This window comes from Aythya ferina (genome assembly GCF_964211825.1).
Source record: "Aythya ferina genome assembly, chromosome: 1".
NCBI classification, from domain to species: Eukaryota; Metazoa; Chordata; class Aves; order Anseriformes; family Anatidae; genus Aythya; species Aythya ferina.
The window spans coordinates 167,232,989-167,243,637 of NC_140296.1; the positions used below are offsets into that span (position 1 = coordinate 167,232,989).

Sequence of the window (10,649 nt, forward strand, 5' to 3'; positions counted from 1 at the left end):
CAAGACACTACTTAGGGGTGCCCAACAATAAAAGAATCTGATGTTCCACTACCAGCAGTAAATCCTCATGGCTGCCTGCTCCTGGCGTGAAGGCTGCTTTCCCTCTCTTGGGCAGATCAGTATCTGGGAGGCAGGAGCCCTTTCACAATTTTGTGATGATGCCTTCTTATGCTCAGCATTGGGGTTGGAGGTACAGTTGCCAAATCTTGAGGACGAGATGTCTCCGTGGACTTGGAAGTGAGTCACCACATTCCTGATCTCCTGTCACCTCAGCCTTTTGTGAGCTTCCTCATCCCCAAATTATGGTCTTCAAAGCAGGGCCTTGCAACATCCATACACATTAGTCTTAAACTCTTTATATGAATGTAACACAGAGAGGAGCTGATAAGGTATTATTTTAGCAACTGAATTAATCAAATATTTATAAACTACAATACAATTCCTTAGAATATCATAGAACTATTTCACACAAATGGAGCATTGGTAAATTTTTAAAACACTCAGACCACTCTGGACTACAAATTAAATAGGAACACCTGAGTGACAGTAGGCTTTCATGAGAAGGAATTCAACTCAGAGAGAAAAGAAGCAATCGGGAGGCTAGCCTATTCTGGGCAGTGGCTGGCTGTCCAGCACAAGGGATCTGCAGGGACAGAAAGCATGTAACACCCAGACATGCACAAGGAAAACTCATAGGCTCTTAGTATTGCTGCCATGGTCACTGATCCATCTCTCTACCGATAAACTTAATTTGTACAACAGCTAAGAGCTGTTGCTGTGCTCTCTTCATGTGGTACATGAAGTGTTGTTGTGTTTGTGGAACATGGCTTCTTAAAAATTACTCTTTTTTTTTTTTTTTTTTCCCCAACATCTATCAAAGATCTGTTGGCCAAGAACCAATTTCCTGAATACCTCTTCTCAATCCATTTTAGTAACGTGTATGCTATCATCATACTGATATAATTTTTTCCTCCTTCCTTTTCAGTTTGACTTCTTATCCACTCTTGATCTCTCTCCTCAGGTGAGATCTTGGCTCAGGGAATGCTTTGGTTATGCAGAGCAGGACTTGGATCTGGGAGGTTCCTGTCCTGCAGGCAGATACAGACTGGCTGTGGTTTGATGGGCTGGGAACTGTGCCACCAGCTGCACATCCACACTGAAAGATGCATGCATCTCATTTGCAGGATCAGGCTTTTAGGGTGAAAACTTCTCTTCTCTCTGATTTATGGGGCTTGCAGCATACTTTGAGACACCACAGGATATAACATCAAAATGGCAACAGAGATCTTTAGAATCACAGAATCACAGAATTTTCTAGGTTGGAAGAGACCTCAAGATCATCAAGTCCAACCTCTGACCTAACGCTAACAGTCCCCACTAAACCATTTCCCGAAGGGGAGATGTAGCCTGAAACAGGGGAAGCCTGCAAGTCAGAGTAGTGGAATTGTTTTCCCAGGTTTGCTTCTGACTTGCTGGCAGAGGTAAAGCTCAGCCTGTGCCTCAGTGCTTATAACTGCATTAATATTGCAATGGGCACTGAGGTCGTTATCAAAGTGAGTTTTATAAATTTCAAAATGATGATTATTTGGCTGAGCCACGTTCTTCTGAAATGCTTACTTGCATGAAAGATCTCTTTTTTTTTTTTTTTTTTTTTTTTTTTTTTCAGAGGTTTGAAAGATAATTTGGCTAGATTGTTCCTTTCAAGTAAGGCACTCTCACATTTAGCATGGTTGGATACGAAGTTGTTCACTAGTATCATTTCATTACTAGCTTGCCATTCATGTTCTCAAAGAACATCAAAAGGGACACTTTAATGTACTTATGGACTTTATCCAGCTAGTGTATAGCACATGGTGTCTGTGCTTTTGTAGCAGAGCATAACTTGACTTGTGCGAGTTTTAATATTTTAGCGACTGCCAGAAGGTGCATACTTAGGGGTGCCTTTTGAACAACATACAGGAAACAGATAACAAGATGACAGTCATAAATGCAATATTTACATTGACAGCAAAATACTCTGTGCTCCTGGAAAAAGCTAACCACATATAAAATCTACACTTCCATGTAGCTGCTCTTTAGATGTCTACAAAGAAAAATGTAAGTGTGTAGCATTTGAGTTGCTTCTGGCTTCATTCTCTCTTAATTTTCCCCAAGCTTCCCAAACAGGCATGATAAAATCCCAGTGATCAGCACGTGGATCTGAGCTTAATGGTCCTGCTGGCTCCGTGTGCCTAGTAGCACAGTTGTTACCCCCACCAGGCAGTAACAGGGTTATTAAAACTGCTCTCCACGGGAGACAAGTGGGTAGTGCTGGGAAAAGACCCAAGAAGCTTTAGAAACTGTTGTACCTAGTGAGAAAGCTCAGCTTTCCAGCCAAAACTGCCTAATGCTGGCTCATCAGCTGAAAGACACATGAGGACTGGTCTTAGTTTGGTACAGTTGTGGAGTTGCTGTGTGCCCCTGGGATGGCACTCTACTGTCCAAAAGAGGGATCCAGGCAAGGTACTACCAACAGTGTCTGCATCTCTCCTCAGGGTGTATATGGAGTGATCAGATTCAGGACACTGTCATCACTGTGGGATCCCTTACCCATGGATTTCCCCCAGAATTGATCACCTGGCCCTTGGGAAACCATTTAGCTACACAGCATGCAGGTGACACTGCTCTGTCAGCCTGGCACCGCAGCCAGGCACAGGCTGCCACCACCGCAGCTCGGTGCGCAGATGGGATTAGGCCACAGGATTTGTAGCTAATTGCTAGACTTTAATCTTTATTTTGAACCTGGGCCCAGAGTATCTGCATAATGTCCTGATGTGCTGGGATCGAGACCAAAGCTGACAGCTGCCAAATGACAACTGGAACTTTCTCAGAGGTGAGGCCTGTGTGTCTTGGGCATTGGCCATTCCTGAGAGCTGAACCTGAACCACAAAACTAAGTGTGCGGGACCTGAGGACCATCATGTTTTCTGATGCTGAGGATCATTGCTTTGACTGGTGCAAATGCAAACATGTTAAAAAAAAACTGCATCAAACCACACTAAATAAAAGCCCTATCAAGAAGTCCAGACCTCTGGGGCAAAGCTGAGAAACTAAGACTGTGACTGATTTTTAAGTCCGTTGCTTAATGCACTATGGGTCTGTTGCTCATGCTATGGCAATGAACTTGTTATAAAAGCTTACACAGAACAGAATGAGCATGAAAAAATTCAGACATCATGTTGAATTTGCGATTCAGATTGAAGTGCATTAATAATAAATTGAACACATGTATTATATATGGTGGTTCCTATTGAAACATTTCTTGAGGGCAGCTGAATTTTAGTGCCATAGCAGAATGATAATAGTTTTAAAGGAAATTCAGATTACCGTCCTTTCTCTTGTAAATTTTGTTAGGCAATAATCATGAATAATGTCAGGGCTCATACAGGATATATCACAGGGATCTCAACTGCACTCTATATTCCCACCTCTGACCACTAAGACAGATCTTACCAATCTTTTTGGTGAGAGAAAGAATAAAATATTTGCTTCAGTTTATAAGTCCAAAAATCACAGGGAGCATATCTGAAAATTTTAAAGGAAAATTTATTGTTGCTGGGCTTAGAAACCTCTCACTGAAGTCTCATTGTTCCCAGAAACCCAACCCACTTATAAAAAATACATGAAGCAGTGGAAGCTTTCTGAATGCTCATTTATGAGCTTAAGGATGATGGGTTGCAAGTCATATGCAGAGGGATTTCTCAAATCCCTTCTGTTCAATCCTTCCATTAGGAGGCAGGTAGAGGTAGAACTGGGGTCTAGTCACAGCAGCACATGTGATCTTACAGATCAGCATGTCTGACCCTTAACATCTCCCTCCATTCAAACAACTCTATACAACCCCTTTCCTGTTGCAGAGTGTCAGATATGGGTTTAATGTGCTCTATCTCTTAGAGACAGCAGAATTGGTAGCAGGGGACAGGTATCTGGTACTCTAGAGGAAAAGAGGAGATTTGCTTATGATAGAGGGCAAGAGCTGCTAAGTCCTCAGCTAAATTAAAAATCTCCTTCTAATTTCAAGACCTCTTTGCTTCTCCCCAGCCTTTGTACTTCATCTCTGTGTCCCAGCAGCAAGTCAGGTGGTCCCAGAGCTTCTGGGTAGCAACACTGCCTCTTCCAGAAAGAAATGTGCTGTTTCCTCCCTGAAAGGTATGTAGGGGTCCTCTCTCCCTGCAGAGAGACAAGAACAGTCTTTTGATACCTTTTACTATTGAACACAACTTTAAGTCTTTTTCTTCCCACAGAAAGGCTTTTCTGTTGAGGAACCCGAAGGACTGGGTTTGCTTTTGAACATCCCTTCTTCCAGGTGTGGATACTTCACAATTGAAGAACACCCCTTTGGCACTTCTTGTCAGGGCCATGATGGTAGATTTAGGCCCTCAGCAATGACTGGGACACCTGCCCACACTTCAGTACCTTTCTTCTTCCCTAAATTTAGAACAGACAGGAGAAGAGACCAGGGGAAGGGCAGCTCCCTCATCATTCTGAGAATCCCTGGAGGTACCAAATGTGGGGATCATTACCAGACTCAAAAAGGATGTCCTCATCCAACTCTAGGTTTCATTCCCTACGTTACTGCTGAAAAGGCTGAGAAGGGAGGATGTTTTCCTCCTTATAAGGAATATTTTTTGTTTCTGAAACGTTACCCATATGCTGGTGCTGTGTCAGGATGATTCCTCCTCTCCTTAGGGTGCTTTCTCTAGCTGGGGTTTGACCTATCTTTGGCTAACTTGGATTCCTGCACTGATTACATGGGGATTATATGTCCAAATTCCTTGCTTAGAACCTGTCATGACTAAGACATTTTTGTGTGTGTGTGTATTTGTCGTTATTTATTTACTTATTTATTTTTAATGAAAACTTGATTCCTGGTGTTATATCAGAATCACGAGTCAGAGACTTAGGACCGAATATGGGTTCTGGATTCTTGAATGTGTTTAGGTACAAAGATACTTAGGGGGCAATCAGGGAAGAAAACACTCCTTCCCAGTTAAGAAAAGTAATTTATTTAGCTGATAAACAAAATAAACAATGTACTGAACCTTTGCAGAATTTGCCAGAAGAAAATGACTCAAACTGGAGGTGGGAGGGTTATTAACATTAACATCATCATCTCTTGTCTCTGCCTTAGCCCTGGTTATCAGAACTCTGTCATGGAGCAAAACCTTCATTCATGATGGTCAAAAATGGTGATGTGGTCTACATTGTGCCCCTGAGAATTTCAAAGACTTAGTTACTGGTGTAGGCAGTAGCATCTGCATCCAGGAGCAGGGAATGGAAAGGAGCCACATAAACTTACCAAATGTGAAAGCTAGTGGGGCTCCATAGGGCTGTCAGATATATCACAGGAGCTATAGGAGACCTCAGGCATCCTGTGATGGCTGCTGGAAGTGAGGCTGACACTCAAGAACTTCTCTGATGGCACCAGCAGGCTAAGTTGAAGCAGTCAAAGCCATCTTAAAAGCTGTCCTCTGGCCTAGGCTCCACTGTCTTTGCTCCATGGTCTGTACTGGCAGCTAAGGTGCCCAGCTTACATCCAGACACTTCATTTACATGTCTGGAGCTGAATCTTGCTAGAAGTGACAGGATAAGAAAGGGAGGGAATTTGTCATTACACAGGAGGCTGTCTACCACCTAAAATACACACCAGAACTTGCAGGTCTAATAGATAAAAAAAAAATAAAAAATAAAGCCAGGAAACTGATGCAGCACCATGCTATCCATGCCACAGCAGTGCTGGGGGCCAGAGCAGGACAGTACTCTGTGTGCATGTCAAAGCTATGGGGTATTTGAGGCATGGGAAGACCTGGATGCCCCAGGTCATGGAATTACTGCTTTTAACCACGTTGATCCATTCTGAGCTGGAAGACATGATTCCCTCAGCCCTGGCTGTCATCAGTGCCAGTTTAACTATTTTTATTGGGCATATCAATGAGCTGTAAGTAGAATATTGATGGATATAAACACCTCACACAAGAGGTGTGTATTTCCAAACGAGGAGTGGTAATTTGTAACATTGCTAGCTCTGTTTTTCAGGTTTGTCTAACCAAACCTTAAATGCTCAGGAAACCTGGGTCAGCCTTGGGCTGCTCAGATACATGGCCCAGGTAACTTATGCCTTAATTTTCCAGATCTGTAAAAATAGACATATTGATCCTGTTCTCCTTTTTAAATTACCCCAAGGTGTCATAAAGAAAACTTTTATGTAAAATTCAGGAAGGAAGGAAGGAAGATTCTAATGGTTAACACCAATTTGTAGTAGGTAAAATGTAATTTTACAAGAGACCTGCAAAAATTTGGTGAACTGAGAGCTACCACCTTGTGGGAGCACTGCCAGAAGTCCTCAGCTTCATTCTCTTCCATATGTCAGCGTGGGGGTACCTGAGATAATGGTGTAACTTCTGTAGCCATTTGATTTAGGAAACTATAAAATAAACATTCTTTGGATTTCTTTACAAGTGGAAGAAGTTGGACTTAAAATTGAGCTTCTTGCTAGATCTATAGTTTCTAATTTCACAGCAAGACTATTGGGACCACTTAAAGAAGCAAAGCCACAGGAAATAAAAAATCATTCTTTTGTGTCTAGATGGGGAGTCCTCACTCACCTGGGTGACATTAAGCAGAAGACAGACTGTAATGATAAACAGTCTGTGCTGAAATTTTATATTATGAAGGAGTATCACATATTATTTCATTGGTAAGTCACAACAAGCCTGCAGGTTTAAAAAGAAAAAATATGGCATCTAGTTGAAAACAAATTAGCTGAACTTTTCTGAGTTTATATCTTTCAAGATGGAATCATAACTATAAAACAAAAAAAGGCAAAACTAGGCTAGTAAAAGGAGCTAAAAGCAACTATTGGTTTCCAAATACACATCAGAGAGAGTATTGCTGAAGAGATCACACACTATATGAAGTCATATACATTTTGGTTACATTATTTAGGGACCATGGATTTATAATAGATATATTAATATTTCAGGATGTTATTTTACTATCTCTAACCTCCATCAAGCTTACTTGGCCAGTGAAATACTAATTGTAGAATTTGTTCTCTTGCACCAAACTCTGAAATTCCCATGATAATTCTAATGGCACCCTGTAAATGCCAGTTGCACTGAAAGAGCAGTTAATGTACTGGACTTCTAACATTCAATAAATAATTGTTTTTTCTATGCATGATACTTTTTTTTTTTTTTTTTTCTTTTTTTTTCCTGGTGTTCTTTCATCAAGCTTTAAATGATATAGTGGTATCTTCTTCCACACAGTGGTTCCTGACTCTGGGCAACTCTTTCAAAGACAGAAGGCATCAGTGACCATCAGTGGTGACACTTCCCTTTAAAAGTGCTGACATGCTTTAAAGAATTCATTTACACATTTGAGTGGTCACTGGATGCTGGAGGTACAGTCCCCATCATGTAACATTTACTTAAAAGTCTTCTTCCCAGGCCAGTAAAGGTCAAGATAAATTATCTTTCAGATTGTCTGTCAGATGCTTCTCAAAGTAACGTTCCTTCCTATCTTGTAAAGTGAGGCTCCTTCTTTCTTCCTTTCTTTTTCTGCATGGCCCCACAATCCATCGAGCTCATGTGACTTCTGATATTTGAAGAGCTGAAGACAGACAGAAGTGAAAATGAACCTGTATTTGAAGATGAACTTCTATGTTTTTATCAATTGATGGTGATGGAAAGCTTGTTTTACTGTGCATTCTTTGTCCATATGTCCTCTTCTTGCCAATGGATGATAGTAAGGCTTTCTCTAGCCCTGTTTCTCTTCCCCTATTCTGTCTGTAGAGCTATCCATACCACTCCTTGTTAATCTTATTTTCTTTTTCTTTTCTTTTTTAATCTCTAATTGTCCACATTTCCTCTTCTTTTTCTTCCTTTGTGTGCCCAGCATTTGACTAGGTACCTTTATCCCCAACTGAGAGCTGTTTTGATGTGAAGAGAAGCCAGGCCACAACCTTCCTGGGCTTGTAGGACAGAGCACCATGAGATGTGGGCAAGCAGAGCCATAGTCACTGCAATGGTCACTGTGCTGGCCAGTCATCCTGGCCAGCTCTCAACCTAGGGACTGCAAGGCTCCCTTCTCATAACCTCAAGGCCAAAAGATCTTCACTTGTACTTCTGTACTTACAACCCCCTTAATGTAGCCCAAAACACTGATGTTAGTCTGTTATTCAGCTGCTGACCTTTTTTGCTAACTTTGCTAAATTTTTTTTTGGTCACAGTGCAGCAATTTATCTGTGAGAGGAAATTCCAAGTTTCCTGGGGTAAAAGCAAACATTTAAGAAGAGAAGGTGAGGACGGAGTTGGGGTAGCTTCTTGTACAGCTCACACTTGCGACCTACAGAAAATAAATTGGGTTTGAGATTGTAGTATGTCAAGCCTAAGTTAGCATGGCTACAGAGTAAATCTTTCACTTCATTACTAATCAAACATTCATCATGCTTATGAAGTCCCAGCAGAAACATCCATGATGAGAAGAAATATGACATATTTCTTCTAGTTTAGCAAATTTCAATCCATGTTGTGCAATGATGCCTCTGAATTTAAAACTTATGTCAGACCTGGGCAGGTTTCTGGTGGCTGAGTTGTGGCTCTTGAAACTGAAGAGCAGTTTTGCTTCACAGAACTGTTCTTTATGACAAAATATGAGACAGGTGGCAGTTCTTATTTTGAACTTTCTAACTCTATTTTTATATTACCTTTCAGCTCCTCTGTTAAGCTGCTTTTTCCAGTCAAGCTGTCTTTTCACCTGTTTCCTCATTTCCCTAAAGAGTTTTATTTAGCCTTAATCTGATGTCACAATAATAATACATAGGTAATAGTGTTCACAGAGCAATGAAGTTGTTCAGCTAATTACAGTCATTTTTCAGTCCCTATATTTTCAGCAGCTACTTAAGTTACATTTCATCGCTATTAGAGAAATTGTTTCTCATTATTGAAGGACATCATTATATTCAGTTCCAGCAACATTTAACTGTATATTTGTGAAGTCAAAACCACCATAAGTGTGACTTAAGACAAAGCAAAGCATGCCACTGGGCTTGAACATTTGAAAACAAACAAATAAACCAATCCACCTTTGTGAACTAAATAAAACTAGAAGAATGAGAAAGAAAGCATAATGTCTAAGTCTCTTACCAAGACTTTCTTTAGAGGCAATGGAGTTACACACCTCCTGTAGGCAATTCATGCCACTCCTAAGATAATGGTCTGAACTAAATAGGATGACTTGCTTTCAGAGTTAATTTTATTGAATGTATAGAGCACAGGTGTAGAGAGGTGTAGAGAGCACAGGTGTAGATACAGGTGTGGTCTACTACTTTAGACCAGATGTCTGACTTTAGATGGTCACAATTAGGAGTCCAACTTTATTAACCATCATTACAGTTCATTACATTCATAGGAAACACTTTAAAACAGAGTAAATCACGGAAGCTTATGGCAGTGACACTGAAGACATGCTGATATCAGCAAAGTGTTTCCTATGCTTGCTGTATGCAGTTGTTGGATCCTTTTGTGTATGTCAATCTATCTGTCCTGCTGCAATGGGAATCAACCTTACCAAGCTGACTGAAAATGGCAATATAAAACACAAAGGAGGAATTAAATGCTTTCTAATAAACTTTTCCAGGTCACTCAGTCAGTGATTTCTTGGAACAAAATTAAAAAATACCTTTGTGGTAGCAGAAACAGCAGTGTTGTCCATCACTGAACTGCAGCTGAGGACAGTGAAACCGCTCAGCGCAGGTTCAGATGCTAAAATTTCCACTGCTTCTCTTATGTGCATTCAGAGATTCAGGCTTGTCTCCTGCCATGTAGCTATGATAGTACAGTACACAGTGTTAAACAAGAATCTCACTAGCCAGAGGAGCATATATATCTACAATGTTCTCAGAAGTAAGCTGTGTTCTGAATAGCGTTTAGTATACCCTTAAGCACCTAATGATGAGCAGGTCAGTGCCAGGATAAACAAACCTCACGCAAATTCTGATATCGTGCTTTGATTTCTGTGCATGTTTCATGCTTGTCCCTGAATTTACAACCACACCAACACAGCAAAGGAAGGTGCTTTCTGACCCTGCAGCATATTGCTCTGGTAGCCAGTCTGTTGCTATGTGAGCTCTTGTCAATCATTTATTTGAAAAGTCTAGTGGCCTCTGAGATGTTTGACTTTACTAAGGAGGAGTCATATATCTCTTCTACTGTCTACTGCCTTGCTGGAATAAAACAGATGAAAGAGAGGAGTGATAACATCTTAAATCACCATTGCCTATTGTCATGTGAATGTTTGTTTAAACCCCAGAATCTACTTAGAGAGATATTCAGAAACCATATATCAGAATCCTAACCATTTTAAGGTTGTCTTAAAAATGATGACTTAAAATAATAAATACTTTTTTTTTTTTTTTTTTTTTTTCCTCTTCCTGTTTAACCGTTCAAGAATTTTCCTGGTTTTCTTTGCAACCATGAACTCTAGAAGACAAAATGGAGACTGAGGTTACTCAAGTGATTTCAGAAGCAGGCAGTACCAGAAAATACCCCAAATGTTAAAGTGGGATATTATACCTCAATGATGAGATGCTCTGTATATCCATCTGTATGT

General features: G+C 40.6%; 1 long non-coding RNA gene across 1 annotated transcript; it reads right to left on the minus strand.

Annotated features, from left to right (window-relative positions):
- Positions 1-7,361: 7,361 nt before the first annotated feature.
- LOC311429899 lies at positions 7,362-9,266 on the minus strand. Its single transcript, XR_014688457.1, has 2 exons — positions 9,185-9,266; positions 7,362-8,384 (listed from the first exon to the last, which is right to left on the minus strand). It is a non-coding gene; the product is annotated as an uncharacterized lncRNA (long non-coding RNA).
- Positions 9,267-10,649: the final 1,383 nt, after the last annotated feature.